At 41.5% G+C, this 21,616-nt stretch overlaps 1 long non-coding RNA gene across 1 annotated transcript; it reads right to left on the bottom strand.

Annotated features, from left to right (window-relative positions):
- Nucleotides 1-2,922: 2,922 nt before the first annotated feature.
- LOC147325071 (uncharacterized) lies at nt 2,923-4,872 on the bottom strand. Its single transcript, XR_015130261.1, has 3 exons — nt 4,615-4,872; nt 4,454-4,539; nt 2,923-3,857 (listed from the first exon to the last, which is right to left on the bottom strand). It is a non-coding gene; the product is annotated as an uncharacterized LOC147325071 (long non-coding RNA).
- Between the last annotated feature and the right edge of the window lie 16,744 nt (nt 4,873-21,616).

Below are 21,616 nucleotides of genomic sequence, written 5' to 3'. Positions count from 1 at the left end.
CCATGGCCCACTTGAGTGCAAGAAACTCCAGCTTCATGGAGCTGTAATTGTCCATATTGCGCTCATGTGGCCGAAGACCTCGACTAGCATAAGCCACTGGCCTAACGACACCTTCTACATCTTGGGAGAGAACTGCACCTAAACCACTGTGGCTGGCGTCAATCTCCAAGATAAATGGGCGCGTAAAGTCAGCATATGCTAGCACAGGTGCAGACACAAGCTTTGCTTTCAGGGCCTCAAAGCTCTCCTCACACTGAGGGGTCCAAATAGCACTCAAACTCTGTCCCGAGCCCTTCTTTGTCTTTGTGCCAGCCGATTTAGCCACCACTTGATGCAGGGGAGCCGCCAATGCGGCAAACCCCTCCACAAAGCGCCGGTAATAGCTGGCGAAACCCAAAAAGGATCGCAACTCTGACACGGAACGAGGACACTGCCATTTGGCTACTGCGTCAACCTTGGCTGGATCGGTCGAGACACCCTCACAGGAGATTACATGGCCCAAGTAGTTAACCTTCTGCTGGAAAAAGGCACACTTTTCTAACTTAGCCTTGAGCCCCTGTTGCTGCAGCCTTGCCATCACCATCTCTAGCCGTTGCAGGTGCTGAGAGACAGACGAGGAGAACACAATGATGTCGTCTAGGTACAGCAGTAATGACTGGCACTGCTGATCCCCGAACATCCTCTGCATTAGGCGCTGAAAGGTACCAGGAGCATTGCACAGCCCGAATGGCATACGATTCCACTCGAACAGGCCAAACGGCGTGCAAAAAGCGGTCTTGGGCTTATCCTGCTCAGAAACTGGCACCTGGTTGTACCCGCTGGCCAGGTCGATGGTAGAAAACCAGCGTGCGCCAGCTAGGGCATCCAGACTTTCCTCGATGCGAGGTAAGGGGAAGGCGTCCTTCCTTGTTTTGCTATTCAGCAAACGATAGTCAACGCACAGCCGGAGGCTTCCATCCTTCTTGCGGACCAACACGATGGGAGAGGCATAAGGGCTGCTACTTTCCCTAATTACCTGGGCCTCCAGTAGCTGGTTGATATGAGCCCTGACAGCCTCATAATCAGAAGGAGGAATTCGCCTGTACCTCTGCCGGACAGGTGCGTCATCGAGTAGCGGTATGTCGTGCGAAATGAGGTTTGTGCAGCCCAAGTCTCCCTCATAAGTGGAGAAAACAGAGCGGTACTTCCGCAAAAGTAACCGTACCTCGTGTTGCTCTGACTCAGCGAGAGCAGACAGGTCAATCGTATCCACCATCTCTTGAGCAGGGCTGCTGGTTGTATGGGAGGAAACGGTAACGGGAAAAGAGTGTTCCTCGCTAACACCGGCAGGGAGGCTAACAACAGTAGCTTTGCTTATCACTCCCAAACGGGTCCGCGGGTGGAGAACAGCTTCCGCTGTCCCTACATTGGTGACTGGGATGTAGGCAACGCCCTTATCCACCTGAACCAAACATGGAGAGGCCAGCAACCCAACTGGCAACCCGGACTCAGAAGGTTCAAAAAGCACAGCCTGACCTGACAACTGCTGAGAACAAGTAGTGGCCACCAGCTGCATAACACCACCAGGTATCCGCACGGCCCGCGGGCCCTGTACCTTAACGGTACCGACAGGGTCCTCTGGGGCTTGGGCTGCAGACTGGTGACACTGATGTAAGGCCTCCAAAACTGGTCTCGGTGCCTGTGACACAGAAGGAGAATGAAACAAGGAGCCACCGAAAGCCCCAAACAGTTCTTGATAACAGCGGCGGATTACGTTCATTCCTAAGATGCCAGGGACAGAGGGCGTAGCCCCAGGAGGGTCCTTCACTATAAGGATTCCACAAGAGGGCATTTCCTTGCCACACAGGAGTACACTGAGCTCCAAATAGCCAATGTAAGGGATGGCAAGCCCATTGGCAGCCCGAAGCTGTAGCCAATGACATGACTGAAGGCGTTCTTGTCCCCAAGGGGCAAAATGTGCCAAAAAGAAACTTTCTGTGATGGTGGAAACCATGGACCCAGTATCCACCAAACAAGGGACAGTTACCCCACTAATAAGCACATCCATCTTTGGACACGATGAAATTAGCCTGCCAATCCTATCTTTCTGTGAGCCAGTGAACTCCCCACCTGAACTGTGACTCTGCAGCACAGATGGCGTTAGTTTTCCGACTGGGTAGCGGGAAGATGATTGCCAACTGCGGCATAAGGAGGGCCTGAATCAGAACCTGCTCTAGGGCGGCGTGAAGCCCGCTCCCCAGTGCACTCCCTAGCAAAGTGTCCTGGCTGCTGACACCGGCGACAAATCACCGAGCCAGCCCGTGAAGGCCGAACACTTCTTCGGGGGTTCTGTAAAGAAGCCACTGTCTCAGTGAGCTGATTTAACTGCTCTTGTTGGCGCTTTAGGAGTTCCTTTAGCTCACGCCACTCTGACTCGGGTGTACCAACAGGAGCGAACCTAGGGCTAGTGTGCACTCCACACTGAAAACCATATGCCGATGGTTGAGAATAGCCACGGTCGCGAACACCGCCTGAAAACCCTTCTCTTTCCCATCTAATTGCTTCCCCGCGCACCTCTAACAAGGTGGCAGTGGGCACACGGCGAACGTATTGTTTAAGCTCTCTGCGGAGACCACTATCAACAACATGTTCTACAAATTGGTCTCGGAGCAGCACCTCTGCGTTACGCATACCATCAGGTGCACTTTGTTTTACTTGCTCCATCAGAGCCATTAGCGCTAAGGAAAACTCCTGCAAAGTCTCTTCCTCCCGTTGTCTCCTCGAAAAGAAAGCCTGCTGCAGAGTGACATAGGACTGCGCATTGCCATACAGTTCCTTTAAAATGGTCAACACCCGAGCAGGATCCCCTCGCTCTAAATTAGGGCGAAATTTGATCTCCTCCCTTGCTTCTCCCTCTAAATGGTCAAAAATAAAGAAAGCTTGATCAGCAACAGACAGGTGCCGGGCACGCATGCATGCTTGAACCTCTTCGACCCATTCAGCTATATTGATGCCTGTTCTACCATTGAACATGGGACATTTACGGTCCCTAGGCACCACCACCAGACGCTCTGTAACGGCGGCCTGGCTACCAACATTTGGTATGCAACCAGCTGGTACGAAAGAGGACGACGCGGCCCCGCCACCAGACTCGAGCACAGCGCCCCCATCCCGGCGCAATTGCTCATTATCTGCCCTTAACTGCGCTACCAAGTCTCTAAGTTGCTGCAATTCTTCCTCCATAATAAATTTTGACCCCAAAAAAAGAGAAAATTAAATCAGCAAGGTGCTAAAATCCTATTACTCTTCCTTCTACCTGGATACTGCTGTCTTGTCTATAATCACACTCTAAAACAAATAGAGCCTTCAAACAGGTGAACTAGACTCGTTGCAAAAAAATAAAACAATTTACAAAACCAAACATCTACCTCAAACGTGCATCCTGTCGACAACGCCAAGTATGTGACCAAGTGGTCGGCGGAGTTATGAACAAAATAAATAAACTTGACAACGCCACCTAGGGGAATTACACCCCCAGGAAATATATTTAAGAAAAATAAATAAAAGGAATAAAAGAAGACCGCACAGATTCAAGGATGCACACTGAGGCAGGTTGGCTTCCAATATTAAAACAGTTTTATTTATAGAAATAAATAAAATATTATAAATAAAATATTAAAAGTCAAGATGTAGCGTCATTATTGACAGTGTCCTACAGTAAAAATAAACAATCGTGGAACTTGGACTTACCAGCAGCCGTGGAACCAAAAGAAAATCACACCAAAAGAATCACTGCAGACCACCCAGTGCTGTACAAAAGAAAGTGTGAAAACGACCCACCACCTGAGGTCCCAGGGCCACTGGCTCGTCCTCCTTCACTGAAATAAAACACAGAAAAGTATGTTAAAAGAATAAAAGGACACTGAGCGTCAGGCTCGCTACAAATCATAAAAAGACTAAAACACACTTTAATAACTTTAATAAAAGAAATCACACACACACACACACACACACCCACACACACACACGGGAAAGGCTTATTCCCCACGGGTCAAACTACCACTCGTGCTGGTAATAATTATTCTCAGGCGTAGGCCGGTCTGGCTCCCCACCGGCTGAGACCGGCCACCCAGGCGATTTAGAGTCCCAGCACGACACTCGGGCAGAGAATCACTTCAGCCCGATCACAGAAGTGTGGGTACGAGCAACAGTCCAGGGTAAAATAGAACACCAGGCGAACCCAAAAAAAGGTAAGCCTACTTAATAAAAACAAGATAAGACAAAACAAGACAAGACAGCAGACTCCACCAAGGAGGAGTTCACAACAGCAACTGAGAAGGCAGTCCACTCTTCCAATTTAGGTTGGACAATTTACCATGGAGAGGTGAGTACAGCAGTGAACCCTGAAACAGATAAGTGTAACCTTAAACTCTTATAGCTATGAATGCTAATAAAAGTAGTTCTAACAGCTTACCCCAGGACCGGAGGCACTATACTCTCATTGGTGGAGATACCACGAACACCTCTCTCCGCAATGGCAGAATTAAACAGACTGCTGCGCTACAACAGGCCGGAAAAGGATATTAACACCAATTCCAGTATTCGGAGGGAATCCAAGGTTAAGCGAGAGCATACCTGTAGCTGTCGTATAATCGGCTCTTGCTGATCAGTCCGTCGCAGTACGCCAGCATTTACTGCTGTATCGTACCAGAAGCTCGGGAGGAATTAATCCAACAAGACATCGGCTTAGCTTTATACAGGCTAGCGCCACCCTGCAATCAATGTGCAGGTGGGTTCCCAATTAACCCGATCACCTGATACAAGGAGCGAGTGCAGTGGAAAGAGAGCGAGGGTGGTAGAGCGAGCGAGAGAGAGAGAGAATGAGAGAAGAAAAACAACGGAAGGCGAGTAGCCCATCTGGCTACATCAATATCATAATAACCACTGCAGCCAAAAAGAGTGCCTGATGAGCCCAGTTGTAAGTCAGCTATTAAGACTCGACTGTAAACTGTGTTCGTGTTTTCCTCCAAAACAATAAGTTCAGTTCTCTCTGTCTCTTACTAGCAAAGTTGACCCAAACAACAAAGTAAAGCTAGTTTTCGGCTACGAGCCCGACACGGAACCCGACATATTAGTCAGAGGTCCCTTTACTACGGTTTAGAGACGCGGACCTGCTTTATATACGCGTGGAATAGTTTTCTATACGAGATCGCTGCAAAAAGTGCAGCCTTACCCAATGTCCACCCTACTGTTACTCATTTTATATTAAGATTTAAAAATCTAGTTGGTATTGCTATGGCGAATAACCTTCAGTAATAGTAATAAATCACACAGCAATAGCACATTCATGTAGTTGTAAAAAGCATGACAATACATTAAGTTATCCAAAGTATTCAGAATACGTTACTCTCATTGAGTAACGTAACGGAATACGTTACAAAATACATTTTGAGACATGTATTCGGTAATCTGTAGTGGAATATATTTTAAAAGTAACCTTCCCAACACAGCCGACAGATTACACCTACAGGAGTTGTTCAGCCATGGAAACCCACACATGAAGATCCTGGTGCACAGTTTTTGTGCTGATGTTAATGACAGAGGGAGTTTTGAAATTCTGAACGCTGAGTCAGCAGAACGTTGGCGAACATGCTCTGTAATGTGACATTGTCAGACACCTCTTGGCTCATAAATGCTTCATTTTGGTCCCAATTGATTGCTGATTACACTGACACGCTCAAATTCAATGAGCTCTTTAGAACAACCAATTCTTTCACAAATGTTTGTAAAGGTAGAATGCATAGTATCATGCTTTTATGCACCTGTGGCAATAGAAGTAAAGTGAAGTGAAGTAAATTCTCCTTCTCATTCCTCTAGGTTAGTCTTTAGTGCTGCTCTTTTTTCTCCTAAATTGCAAAAGTGTTGAGAAATTCCAGATATAGTGTTTCACCAGGAAAATGTAACATAATAATAGTTAGTTTTGAAATCTTACCATTTTATAAATATAGTAGTTTTATCTACCAAATAATCAGTCTGCAAATTTTGCAGATCTCAAAATTAAAAATGATTGTATAATTTGAGTGAAACCCATTTTCTTTTCCACCGTGGGTCCTAAAAGTGGATTCTAAATGGAAAACATGGATTCGATTTTTTTAATGTTTTTTTTTTTTCTTGTCCATGACAGCACTCAATTCTATATGTGTTGTCTGATTTCTCTTGAAAAACATACATGTATGTTATTTATTAAATATTGATTTGCACTCGTGATGGCTAATGCCAAGTGGCAGGCATGGTCACTTGCGGCACATTAAACATCATATAAATGTACCTGCAAATGTCACTTTGTTTATCGTATCTCAACAATGCCACGGACTTCAAAAACAACCCAGTCAGTCAGTAAATGGACTGGGACATCATCACAAAGCACATGACCCATAAGCTATACAGATCTATCTCAAAATAATAAACATAACTACGGTGTACATTTTAGGACATCGTCAGGTCTCAAGAAAAAAGTTGTCAGGTATCAGACAAAAAAATTGTCAGGTGTCAGTTCTCAAGAAAAAAGTTGTCAGGTATCAGACAAAAAAATTGTCAGGTCTCAGTTGTCAGGAAAAAAAGTTGTCAGGTATCAGAACACAAGGTACCAGACAGAGAGAAAATATCTTCGTGCAGGTGGCGGTGTTGTCATGTCCCACCCAATGACTGTATAAAAGATGGACGATGCGACAGCTCCCCAAAAATGAAGCCAAAACGTCTCTATCGCCCCCTGGTGTCTGGCTGCAGTATAGGTCATAAACCCCACCTCCTCCATGTTAGCGGATGGGACTGGGGTCAGACTAAAATAAATTTATTCTCCTCAGATAATTTTTTTCCAAAGATTCTTTCTTTTGTTATCAATAGTTCTCATCACGCTGATTGATGTTCAAGGGGTCTCCTCTCTCATGAGTTTGATTCTAATTCCTACCGCGGTGATGTTAAATTGGGGTGAAACGTCATCATAACAGCTTTGACTGGCAGCTGCAGTCACGGAGAAACTTGCGTATCTCTGGACCCAGGAAACCCAGCTTGGTCCTGATGGTCTCCCTCACTAGTTTCTCTCCAGGGTGAATGTAGCTGTTATACACAATATGGATTATTATTAAATGAAAAGAACAAATTAGACTACACTACTGAAACCTTCTGCTGCTGTTTTTAAAGTTTCCATGTTACCAGGCTGTAGAGATTTAAACCGTTTTAGATCCATTACACTCATAGTCTTAAATGTTAAAATCTCAAAGGACAGCATTATATTTTTGATATTAACAGTAACTCTGGGCTTCTGTGGAGTGTGTAGCTGATCTCATTGCTGTCTAAAAATGGATAAAAAAAACCATAAGATGTGCTGAATCCTTCAATAACCCAGACTATTAGAGTAACAGGTGTGTAGCATCGCTAACTAGCTAGCAACAAGCCTCCAACACAGTGCGTATGCTAGCGGCTAATCTAACTAACGAATTAACAACAGAGCGATTTTAGAATAAGATGATAAGCTGTGTGTCTTTTTTTATAACAGTGACATGGTTGTTTTTACCTTAATTTAACGAGTAGTCAGTTGCGGTAAACCAGCAAAAAACTCGAGCTGCCAGGCTACGTAAAAAGTGTAGAGGGGCGTGTTTGCGGTCACGTCCAGCAGGTATGTGGGTGGGAGTGTTACACAGTCGCTCCACCTCGAGTCACTACTGCGCAGACTCTGGCTCCAAATTTGCAAGATGGCAGCCTCCACAAGCGGGATATTTTGGCTTCATTTTTGCACAATGGTAGGAGGCGGTGTCGCGTCGTCCATCTTTTATACAGTCATTGGGTGGGACATGACAACACCGCCACCTGCAGGAAGATTTTCTCTCTGTCTGGTACCTTGTGTTCTGATACCTGACAACTGAGACCTGACAATTTTTTGTCTGATACCTGACAACTTTTTTCCTGACAACTGAGACCTGACAATTTTTTGTCTGATACCTGACAACTGTTTTCTTGAGAACTGAGACCTGACATTTTTTTGTCTGATACCTGACTACTTTTTTTTTTAGACCTGACGATGTCCTAAAATGTACACCGTACATAACCAATAAATATAAAGACAATAGTAGCTGTTAGGGACGATCGTGGCTCAAGAGTTGGCAGTTTGTCTTGTAATCGGAAGGTTGCTGGTTCAAGCCTCGGCTCCGACAGTCTTGGTCATTGTGTCCTTGGGCAAGACACTCCACCCGTTGCCTCCTGGTGGTGGTCAGAGGGCGTCAGTGTCCGGCAGCCTCGCCTCTGTCAGTGCGCCCAAGGGCAGCTGTGGCTACAATGTAGCTTGCCATCACTAGTGTGTGAATGGGTGGATGACTGAATGTAGTGTAAAGCGCTTTGGGGTCCATAGGGACTAAGTAAAGCGCTATACAAATACAGGCCATTTACTATTTCTTTTTTTTTTCTTTTTTACAATTGTAGCTGAAGACTTCCTGTCTTACAGGATTGATACAAATCATCATGATTTGTGTCCATAAAAATGTTTAGAAATACTGGCAACTAAGAATTAAATGAATGAACTGAACAGTGAGATGTACTGACAATTATTTAAGTTGTAATCTTTAACTGCTACTCATTCAGGATTTTTTGACAACAGAACAAATGGCTGCCTCATTTTCCAAATGTTTTACGTGCTGAATGTTAGATGAGTCTGAAATAATTTAATTCACAATAATGAGATTCTGATAATGATGTGGGAAGATTTTGGTTCGGTCAGTGGGAATAAAGGTGTAGATATGTTTGGCTTTTATTTTGGTAGATATAAAATAATATGGCTCCAACAGACAATTTGACAGAAATGAACTGTCCTATTATAAAATACAACACAATAGTATTGTTAAAATATGAGCATTGGTAGCCACTAGGGTGAACACAAGTTTTCACTAAAATTTAAAGGAAGCTTCCTGTGTTGACTTGCATTGAATGCTGTCTGAACACAGTAATCAGTACAACACTAAACTACAGTATTGGGTGTGACATAAGTCTAACTATGTGACACATTCAACCCAAAGAGATGAATGACACATTCCTAAGTGTCACACTTTTGAGCCAAAGAAGGTTGTCACAGTGTTTGGTTTTTATAAACTTCATTTCAAGCAACTATATTACAAGAGTACAACTGATGTGCTTACATGTTCAGATTTTGTGGTTTCTGTTTTCACAAACATTCATTTTTTAAAAACGATTTTCACTGTAGCAGTTTCATTTGTCGGCAAATATACTGTAGCACACTTCTGGTTAATGGAAACTGGGATCATTCTAACACACAGTTCAATCATACTGTCCTTGCTCTTTGGATGTTTACATGTCTTCGCTCTAGCTCTATGAAAGGTACTTTGCTTTATTTTGAAGAGTGATAACCCTCTGGGATGTTTGGAGAAAAAGACCCATCCATTCAGGGTTCTCCTCATTATAATCTGCCTTTGAGGACAAAAATTCTCACTGTGTTTGATGAGCATTTGGGTAATACACCTTTTACCATTTTTTGGAAGGCTGCAGCATATGTAATATACCTTTATGGTAAAATGAGAAAATAAGTCAAAATATAAGGTTGCTGTTGTTATATTTTTAACACCAGCTTCATAGTTGAGAGAGACACTTTGCTAAAAACACTCTGTATATAAAAGATGGGTGTAGCTACAGTGATGACCTCATTATCACCATCTTGGTTTTTGGAAACCATGTATCATGCACAAAGAGGGAATCTGAGTGAAAAACTAGTGAACACTGCATGCTTGCAAGATAGAAACTTGTCATCGCAAAGCAGCAATGCCAATAATAGGTCTTCTACTCCAGGTGGGCCAATGATATGTAAGCTGAACAACATCCTGTATTTAAAAAAGGCATGAATCTAACAATAAAGTCTATAATTCAATTTACTTTGGTATTAAATAATGGAAGAAGTAGGGTTATTTTCTCATATACCTTTATAAAATTATGAGGAGTCTTCCCTGTTAGTAAATAGGAAGAACACAAGTTTGCGACACTTTGCAATTGCCTCATTTTTTTTAGACTCGGAGGCTATGTCCAACTTTTATTTACAGTCTGTGTTTGCAACATGATTGTATATGGTTGTTATAGCAATTCTAAATTTGAACAAGAAAGTTTATTTAAAATTAAAAATTATTGCTAAGTGGTATTTCAAAATTAAAACGAGGAGTATACCATTGAGTGGAAGACCATCCATTCCCTTCCACTTATCCTTGTCAGGGTCGCAGGAGGGAGCTGGAACCTATTCCAGCTACCACATGGCGAGATGCGGGGTACACCCTGCACAAGTCACTAGTCTGACACAGTGCTAGCACAACTATGAGCAATTTAGCAATTAACCTAACCCCACTAACTACATGGCGGAGAGAACCACACCTAAAGGCCCTGGCTAGGTGATGGGATCAAACTCAGTACCTTCTTGCTGTGAGGCACCAGTGCTTATAACCGTGAAAGTGGAAGACCTATACATTCACAGCTGAAAATACACATCTGAATAAACATTGCAATGTAATACAATAGAAATATATTTTAAAAAACATGAATAAATTTACATGAACATCCAGCTGTCTCACTTTCATCGCCGGTCTTTCAGCAAATCTCTAGGTCTTATCACAGGCTTCACACACTACTTTGAAAACCTCCAAACTGTGTCACATTTATTGTGCTGGAGGGCATTTAAAGATTACTCCTCACATGCTATATAAAGTCCACTTAATGTATAGCAACACAGATGGTGTAACATTCTTGCAAAGCCAAACAGGGTCCAAAGGTTACATTTTAAATTTAGCGCTAGCAGAGTGTGATACCATCTTCGGTAGTTAAGTGAATATATTCAGTATGCAGTTATTATTGAATGAAATAGCTGGATAGTTGAATTCATGCCTTTAGGGGTTTTCTCAAACTACTTTTATGTATGAGCAGTAATTGCTAAAAATGGACTAATATAAGTAAAGACAAGAAACAAATTATTGAATTATCAATGTTAAGACAAATGGCCAAAAATACTGAAAGTCTTGCCTTCTATTCAGTCTCAGTGCATTTACGTTGGTGTAAAATTACAGACTCAGACATTTTTCCTTCTTTTTCCAGCCAGTAAATGTCAGCAGGCGTTAGTCATATTATGGATACAGTGTGTATAGTGTATTTAAAAATATCCATAATGCCTGGAGTTTAAGTCGAGGTTAGAATAAGTATTTTGTACCTGTATTTTGTTCAGTATGTCTTTATAAGCAGAAATCTTCATCCCAGGAGCACATCCTGCAGGAGAGTGCTTACCCCAACAATCATATTAGTGTGCTAGGAGACAGAAAATCCACAAGAGACGGCATGAGGTGTAAATGAAGGTTAGTATCATACTTTAGACCAACACATAAACATCAAACAGCTTTCACGACAGAAGAAAAAAAGGTTTGGGGCATTTGGTGCATTTCAGATGGGTGACTCAAACTGAGGTTATTTTTATTGAAATATTATCATGTAGATGCATGAATTAATTTGTAGAAGCTGAGTGCTTCTCAAAAATACAACAACTTTTAAATTTCAATTACCATGGTTGTTTACGGGCAAGTGCTTTGGGCTTGCACTGAGTCACATGAGTTTTGGGTTGCTGCAGACGATATGCTGCACTTGTTCTTACAGTTTTTCTCAAATGTTAAAACACAAAAGCCAATCCTGTAACCCAAATGACCAGTAGTCTAAACACATTTACTAAATGTAGCCACCATATTCCAGTACCATAAACACATGTCACATGAAGACACAATTCACAAAACACAACCCTCTGTACTCATAAATCTAAACACATTTTTCCTTGCTAAAACACATGTTGCAAAACAACTCTGCTCATATTCTCAAATGAAAGCCCATGTGATGCAAAATGCTTGCCACAGTCACCAATCTTTGAACACAGGGAACACACCTGGCGTCATTCACTACACACAATGACTCAAAATTGAAGACACTTGTTGCTAATGCTGTACCCACATGTAAAAGCAAGTTCAGAGTGCACAGTATGCTGAAGATTCCAAACAAACACAATGGATGAAGGCAGAGTCAGGGGAAGAGGAATTTGATGCAGAGGAGGGAGAAGAGCTGGCCCTGGAAGAAGAGGAGCAGGCCAACATGGGAGAGGAGAAGGTCCAGGAGGGAGAGCAAGACAACCTCGCACCATCATTACGGACGAGATGCGAGCAACAGCTCAGCGACATGATGCCGCACAGTGATTGTGGTGTGTGTGTGGTGTGAATAACGTAAATAAAAAAACTTCACACCCTGTTCATGTTTTCAAGATTACTGTTGTGTGCAATAGATTCTGTTTTTGCATTGAGTTGTGTTACAGTAGTGTACGTACATGCAGGATTTTCTATAGATTTATACTACTCATATGAAACTCACAAATCTAAATGCCTAATCCTCTGCAGAGATCTACGACGATCCGTTACTGTATAGTTTCTAAAATATGCATTGGCAGTTATGAAACAAAGAACCTTCTCACAAATTGAGCATTGTGTTTTCAATAGTTTTGCTGTAGTGTGTAATGCTGTGTATAGTGTTTACAGTTTTGACAGCTTCGAGCTGCTCTCTTGGTGTGGGAGTTTGAGTTTTGCAGTGGGAAGGTGTGGTTGTGTTTATGTAGCTTTAGAGAAGGGTGTTGTGTTTGGACATTGGGGGACCTGGTGGTAACGTTTGTGACATGTGTTTTAGCATTTGAGAAAAACTGTAATAGATTTGCTTTCGACTAAATGGAAATTCATCAATAGACTGTTAAAGACAGCTAAACCTGTTACGCTTTGCAACTAGATTTAGGCATAATTTATTGATGAGGCAATCTGGCAGAGACTGGATGTGAGGGTCTGACTTTAAATACTTTACTTGTTTGATTAGAAGGCGCATAAGTAAATATGTGCCAGCCGAGCACTGGGTAGAAATATTGAGTAGCTATTGCTGTGTATTGTTCAGTCTTAGTGAGAGAGACAGAGTGAAAAAGGAAAGGACACTCGAGCGGGCACTGAAGGCCTAATGACGATACCACACCTTTCCCTTTGGAATACTCTGGGGATACTGATTCATGCACTCAGACATCAAGTTGAATCCTTTAAAGACTATTTTTCTGATCAATAATTTTAGCGGCAATATTCTTGTTCCCGAGTGTGTCACAGACCTTTCCTGTCTTTGGCATTTGTATGTCTTTTGTTAGTTTTTATAACAGTATTGATCGGTAGTGCTCATTTGCACTACATATGTATTTAAAAGACTGTGGGCACACTGTAGCTTTCAGAATCAAACAACTAGTTATTATTTTTCCTTACTTTGCTCATAACAATCACGGTATATCCTCCCAGTCCCTGTATCCTACGGGACTGCACACACCCAGGACACCGGGTGTTTAAGCTGCTGCCGTCTGGCAGGAGGTTCAGGCTGCTGAGGTCCCGAACAAATAGACTCAAGGACAGCTTTTACAACAGGGCAATAGCCCTGATCAATGTAAATAGCTGACCTGACTGGATACCTCCCTGGACTTTTTAGGGGGAGGTAACAATGTTTAAAACGATAACAATAATATTTATATTTATGACAAGGTGCAATAATAATTAATGTGCAATAATAACAGTGTGCAATACACATACACTTATTCTTCTTTTTTATACTAAGTTAATATACTGTGTTGTGTTGTTTGTTACGTTGTGATGTGTCATATCGTGTCGTGTTGTGTTATATGTAGTGCCGACGTAGGACAGTTTTTCCAATTTCATTGTACTACTGTACTATGTATGACTGTGCAATGACAATAAAGAGTTATCTTATCTTAATTGTAGCTCCTCATAATCCTGAATGGCATGTTCACTCTGGAAAGCAAAAACGTCAATTTTCCATACCTCAAGCACTGAAATATATAACATTACTCAAACACGAGTGCCACCAAGTTGCTGTGTACCCCCCACTGCAAAAAGAGAATTTAATTAAGTGCTTAAATATTCAATCACCCCTCTCATTACTTAAACTAAGAGCCTCTCTGTTTGGATTTGACAAAGAGCCAGGGCACACAGTGCATGCCTGGTAGTCAAAGATAGTAGTGAGTTGCCACCATTCACCCGAGACCCAGGGCTTTTCCCGAGAACAGGAGGCATAACACCAGAGCAATTGGAACTTCCTGCTATTAACCATGAATTTGGTATGAAATAAACGTCCTTGCTTGTTAATGTAAATGAAAATTATATGTTGCAAAGACGTTGCACCTAAAGTCTGAAGTAGTTTCATCACCCTTGCCCGTCATATTAAATGGATAAATTAAAAGGGGTGCAGCTCACCATTAATTATAACTTAATCCTTTAAGACACTGTTTTTAGATATGTGAATTTGCGATGGTAAAAAGATCAAAGATGGAAAAATTGAAGTGTCGTTGGCGATTTATGGGTATTACGCGCTAAAAATAAATTGCACTACAGTAGTATTAGTAGCTTAATATGTTGCAGAAAGATGAATCTGTTGGGAAGTGCTGTTCTTGTGATAACATGTCCTCCAAATGCTAAAGTTTAATAAGAATGTCTTGTATCATAAATAGCTATGTATGTGTACAGAATATATATACACACATACAAGCTGGTGCAGCATACCTTCAGAACTTCCCGCAAAAGTCCATGATGGCATCAAATGATACAATAAAGGATATATGACTTGTCATATATAATATGTCAGCTAAGTGTGCTCTACCAGTATATAGAGAAAATGCCCTTTTTTTTTCTTTTTTTTTTAAGATTTTCACCTCTGTTTCTATGTGTTAAATCTCTGAAATGGTAAGACCTTTTCTGGGGCTGTTAGCATTTTGAAGAAGTGCCTATTATGCAATGTGTTTACGCTCAGGGGGCTTCTCCTCGCTTCCTCTGAGTTTTCATTAGCTTGGAGGGAGCCAGAAGAATATGAGAAAGGTCTGAAAAGTGAATACTGAGCTCCGTGGTTCCTTGATGGCCAGGAGCTTGTAATTTCCTAGAGAAGCCAAGCTGATATTTTCATTTTTGTTTTAGATTTATGGTCGCTGAACTGTGTCGAGATCATGTCACCTGGTTGGAAATGGCTCAGAATCAGAGGCCCAAAACTAATCTTGATTTTGTTACCAACTTAATTGCATTTTATTTGTAAGTATTTGTTTTTCACATGCATCCCCAGCTTTGCTTGCGCCCCAAAGAATTAGGTAGATTATACATGTTGTGTTCATTCAGTGGATGAAAGACTCCTCAAAGTTTCTTAAGCTCTACTGTAGATTCTGTTGAAAATCACGATTTTAAGGCACACATCTGCGCACACTTTGAATATTTATCCGAATATATGTGGCTGTTTGATTTTATACTAAGTCTACTTTCTTTAAAAATATTTTTGGCCTTTTTCAGCTTTATTTGATAGACACAATAAAGAAAGGACAGGAAAACAGGGGCAGAGAGAGAAGGGGGAAGACATGCGGCAAAGGGCTGCGGGTGGGGCTTGAAACTGGGCCGGCCGCTCTCAGCCGTATGGCATGTGGTCGCCTGCTCAACGAACTGAGCTAAACCGGTGCCCCATTCTAAGTCTAAATTGAATTATATGAACATCCCTCAAGTCACCTAGTCTACTCGCAACACACACCTGTGGAAAAAACAAAAATCAGAGGGATTTGTTGCAGTTTCCAGATCCCATTTTGGGGCTAGAAAGCTGTCATGGCTCCTTGCTACAAGTACAGTATTAATTAGATCACTCTCAGAACTTTATTTATTTCATCTTTAATTTTTTTTAAGTTAAAAGACTCTAATTGTTGGATTATCACAAGATGTCATGAAACAAATTGATACTTTTATAGTCAAAGTGTATAGGATGGAGACTATCTAGGATGTTTGCACACTTATTTCATTAATTACAGCACTAGTACATTTAAACAATCCTCTGTGTGTTTATACAGTACTCTAAAGTATTGTATCTTTTTGGTCACGTAGGTTGCAGGAGTACTGAATTGTGCCAGCAATCAATTCCTCTTACAAAGTCAGTGAATTTTGACAGAAGTGGGAAAATGTGTGCAAATTTGAACCTTTTAGATGTTTAACATCTCAACCACCACTGGCCACAGTCTCATTACTTTGGGCAAGAAAGAACTTAAAGCCACTACAACCTTGAGTTCAGCCAGAAATACAAAAGGGCACAAATGTCATTTCTGCATTCTTTAAGCTCTCTGACCCTTTGGGAAGATGGGTCACAATAGCTATTCATCCCTCTCCTCTCATACAGATCCCTGACCCCATTCCATCCACTGTCCCATCAATGCAAAGCCTAATGTTTCCACAAAAGAATCAACCTTAACTAGCTAAAATCCCTTGATATGTATCTATTTTAAATGATTTTCTCTATGTAATTGTTTATCCATACTGCAATGAAGCTAATATCATTCTCCTATTTTTTTTCTGCCTTGATGCATGCTCAATCATCCAGGTAAGTAAATCTCCAAAAGTTGATTCTGTTCACCTGGACGTAGCGTTTTGTGGGAGAAACGTTTCGTCACTCATCCAAGTGACTTCTTCAGTCTCAGCTGACTGCAGGTTTCCCCAATCTTATAAACAGTACATTAAACCCCAAAACACGCTGTGCTAAAAATTGGTCCACCCCAAGGATTGGGTCCCCCAACACAAACAGAGTAACATAGTTTACGCTGTTAAATGCCAGGAGGATTGCCAGGAATTATACATTGGGGAAACCAAACAACCTCGGGCAAAGCGGATGGCACAACACAGAAGAGCTACCTTGTTAGGCCAGGACTCTGCAGTCTATGTACAGTGGGGCAAAAAAGTATTTAGTCAGCCACCGATTGTGCAAGTTCCCCCACCTAAAATGATGACAGAGGTCAGTAATTTGCACCAGAGGTACACTTCAACTGTGAGAGACAGAATGTGAAAAAAAAATCCATGAATCCACATGGTAGGATTTGTAAATAATTTATTCGTAAATCAGGGTGGAAAATAAGTATTTAGTCAATAACAAAAATACAACTCAATACTTTGTAACATAACCTTTGTTGGCAATAACAGAGGTCAAACGTTTACTATAGGTCTTTACCAGGTTTGCACACACAGTAGCTGGTATTTTGGCCCATTCCTCCATGCAGATCTTCTCGAGAGCAGTGATGTTTTGGGGCTGTCGCCGAGCAACACGGACTTTCAACTCCCGCCACAGATTTTCTATGGGGTTGAGGTCTGGAGACTGGCTAGGCCACTCCAGGACTTTCAAATGCTTCTTACGGAGCCACTCCTTTGTTGCCCGGGCGGTGTGTTTTGGATCATTGTCATGTTGGGAGACCCAGCCTCGTTTCATCTTCAAAGTTCTCACTGATGGAAGGAGGTTTTGGCTCAAAATCTCACGATACATGGCCCCATTCATTCTGTCCTTAACACGGATCAGTCGTCCTGTCCCCTTGGCAGAAAAACAGCCCCATAGCATGATGTTTCCACCCCCATGCTTCACAGTAGGTATGGTGTTCTTGGGATGCAACTCAGTATTCTGCGTCCTCCAAACACGACGAGTTGAGTTTATACCAAAAAGTTCTACTTTGGTTTCATCTGACCACATGACATTCTCCCAATCCTCTGCTGTATCATACATGTGCTCTCTGGCAAACTTCAGACGGGCCTGGACATGCACTGGCTTCAGCAGCGGAACACGTCTGGCACTGCGGGATTTGATTCCCTGCCGTTGTAGTGTGTTACTGATGGTGACCTTTGTTACTTTGGTCCCAGCTCTCTGCAGGTCATTCACCAGGTCCCCCCGTGTGGTTCTGGGATCTTTGCTCACCGTTCTCATGATCATTTTGACCCCACGGGATGAGATCTTGCGTGGAGCCCCAGATCGAGGGAGATTATCAGTGGTCTTGTATGTCTTCCATTTTCTGATGATTGCTCCCACAGTTGATTTTTTCACACCAAGCTGCTTGCCTATTGTAGATTCACTCTTCCCAGTCTGGTGCAGGTCTACAATACTTTTCCTGGTGTCCTTCGAAAGCTCTTTGGTCTTGGCCATGGCGGAGTTTGGAGTCTGACTGTTTGAGGCGTGGACAGGTGTCTTTTATACAGATGATGAGTTCAAACAGGTGCCATTCATACAGGTAACGAGTGGGGGACAGAAAAGCTTCTTACAGAAGACGTTACAGGTCTGTGAGAGCCAGAGATTTTCCATGTTTGAGGTGACCAAATACTTATTTTCCACCCTAATTTACGAATAAATTCTTTACAAATCCTACCATGTGAATTCATGGATTTTTTTTTTCACATTCTGTCTCTCACAGTTGAAGTGTACCTCTGGTGCAAATTACTGACCTCTGTCATCATTTTAAGTGGGGGAACTTGCGCAATCGGTGGCTGACTAAATACTTTTTTGCCCCACTGTACACCTACAGGCCAGTGGACACTCTTTCAAGGATGAGGATGTGCACATCCTGGACAGGGAGGAACGCTGGTTTGAGCGCGGAGTCAAAGAGGCCATTTATGTGAAAAGGGAAAGACCATCTCTGAATCGAGGAGGGGACCAAAGGGTACATCTTTCGCCATTTTACAATGACAGCATTGGGGATTGCAGCCATTCCCCAACTCTCTGTGAATGGTACTCATGGCCATTGATCAGTAGTTGTTGATCAATGGTCATGAGAGTTTGCATAATTAATATTAAGGAACTGACCTCCCAGCCCATTGTTCCTTCAGTGGGCTGGTTTCAGTCATTATGCAAATGTGCTGTTTATAAGATCAAACCTGCAGTCAGCTGAGACTGAAGAAGTCACTCGGATGAGTGACGAAACGTTTCTCCCACAAAACGCTACGTCTAGATGAACAGAATCAACTTTTGGAGGTTTTTCTGCCTTAAATATCTGATCAGTGTGAATCTATGGTAAGACCCAAATTTTGCAAATTTATTCCTTTGAAAATGCTTTTTTTATGGAAAAAAAGACATAAAATGATTTGATTAATTTCCACAAATTGAAAAATGAACCATAAAAAGTAATTATTGCTGCACTGTCATGCATTTCAAAATGTTGGCTTCTCAACATACCGCACTTTGATGACATTATAGCTGTAGCAGTTACAGTAAGCTGTACTGAGAGTTTGAGCACTGAAGCAGAAATAGGAATATTAATGTGCACCATGTGCTGTGATCTCCTAAGGCCTGTGTAGCATACAGAGAAGATATAACCCTGCTCTTTTCCTCTGCACACAAGAGGATTTTATTGTGTAATTCTGCATCAAGGATCATTGTCTTGTCCTCAGTGGTCGGAAGTACTGACATGTGTTAATACATGTAAAGCCTGTGTTAGAATTTCCATAAACCTATAGTGATGTGCAGCACAAAAGAATACAGATACCATTCATTCACAAATACATTAACTTTGATTATATACACTCTTGCATGTGTCATATCCTTGTCATATTGGAAGAAATTTCATTCGCAGTTTTAATTATTCAGGACAGTGACATTGGTTGAAGAATTAATGGGGTTGAAGACAAGAAGTGTAGAGAGTGATTAAGAATTAATAGCTTCAGGTGTTTAAGTTGAATCACATTAAAATGTGGAACTTGTGCATTAAGTACCTCACACTATTTTAGGGAGTCAGTCAGTTTCAAGTTCAAATTATTTAATAAACAATCTTAATTGAAATGATTTAGTCATGCCATATTTATATACAGTTACATGCGTCATATATGCTTTGATTAGTACTTTTTTGTTTTTTTTGTTTTATGACATTAAATCTCTGCTGCCAATATGACCATTTGATGTAATTTATTGGATTATGTTAAAGTAGCAAATGCAGATTTTCACAGTGATCTGACCGGTACTACAGTAAACTGTTTACCGTAGAATCTGAGCTCCCTGAGTTCCTTTTATATGTTTTTGAATCAATCTGAAAGCTAAAAACTATCATCGCCTTTCAAATGGTTTCATATTACAGTTGTCTTATCATGTCCTAGCTATTAGGGTTTGATCTAGGTTAAGTAACTTGGTTACTTAAGAGCCTGGAATTCATGTTAATAAAAAAATTAGCAAATTGGATTGCATTGGTAGGGATTATGGTAAAACCATAAAATCTTCTGGGAGCTGGTTCGAAATAGGAGGAGCCTGAAAGTTTAAGGCTCTGCCTCCCATTAAATACTCAGGAACCACAAGTAAAACAACAGTCTGAGACCGAAGTGTTCTCTTAGGGTGTTATGGTACTGTGAGGTCTGTGAGATAAGATCAGGTCTGATTATACAATGGTACCTGCAGTCGGCACCAATAACGGCCTTAACTTGGGCTGAGGATTGTCCAGTGTCTTGACGGACAGCCAATTGGATCCTCTGGCTCAGTGCTGGTGAAATTCTTTTGGGTGTTCCACTTGACTTTTTGTTCCATAACCCTCAGGATCATTTATTCCAAATGACTTTCTTATTGCGTCCCACCTCAGCAGCAAAAACGGTGAGAGACCCTGCTTATGCAGTTCAACAATCTGACCACATTGTAAAAGGGAAGATTTTTTTTGCCTTTGCCATCAGAACGTCATGACAGTGGAACTACCTGACAGAAAATGACAATGAATCCACAGTTTTGCACAGATCTGACCTTTTAAAGGCATGTGGTGCTAAACTTTTGATTAGCTGTAAAACAGCCTGTTTTAGTTTAAGGATTGTTTTCAATAAATTGCACGTTGAGAAAATGTTATGTCTTTCTTCCATTTCTTCTTGTTGCATGTTGAAGCTCTACTTGGAACCTTGTTAAGATCCAACCATGCAATATATGATTTTTTGCCATTTTTAAAGTGGTGTTAAACTTTTCTTCAGGACTGTATTAATTGTGTTAGTATATGAAACCAAAGAGTGCTGCCCAAGTGTAGAGGAGGACTCACTCAGTAAGCTCAATAAGCACTGACTTTTACAGAGTGGCACTGTTATTACCAGATTGCAATAACATTTCATTAACATTAGCTAATACATAATATAGTTTATGAAATCTTATGCATACTAATGTCATCAGAACATAGCTGCTGTTTTTACTGATCAACAACTAATTATGTTTTTTATATGCAAACTAATGACAAAGTAACCAATTACAAGATATCTAATGATTAACAAACATTGTTAATCATATTTTCATTTCATTTCTTTTTCTTTTTGTAAAGATTAAAACGATTCTAATAAATTATTACAATTCATGATTTATCATAAGTCTTACCCAATTGTATTATTCATTGTCAACATTTTATTATATTCAATGCTGTGGCAAAGCTGCACTATTTATATACTCCATAGTCTTCAACATTTTTCAGCATCCATTGTAGCAGCAGTCACACATATCAGGCAGAAACTGAAAGTGACCTCATTCTTGTTTCTCTATATACCACCAGGGCACCCCCCTTTTTACCCGGTTAAAAGTCTGTGGGGTGTCGCCCCAGTGAGCCTTTAAGTGACAGAATCTAATTCTCAGCACATCAGTCAAAAGGGACACAGGAGGGAACCCACTGTGCGAGCAGGCACTGGTGAAAGCAGCACAAATAGCTGAAGGGGTCTGATTTTCCCTCTATCCAGCAGCATTTCCTCATTCTGGTAGCACACTTCCGCATAGG

This window comes from Aulonocara sp. 'chitande type north' Nkhata Bay, linkage group LG7 (genome assembly GCF_057382095.1).
Source record: "Aulonocara sp. 'chitande type north' Nkhata Bay isolate Kocher_YH1m ecotype deep benthic linkage group LG7, A_spYH_male_GT1.1, whole genome shotgun sequence".
Lineage (NCBI taxonomy): Eukaryota > Metazoa > Chordata > Actinopteri > Cichliformes > Cichlidae > Aulonocara > Aulonocara sp. 'chitande type north' Nkhata Bay.
Note: the sequence above shows the minus strand (reverse complement) of the source record. Positions and strands in the feature narration are given on the sequence as shown.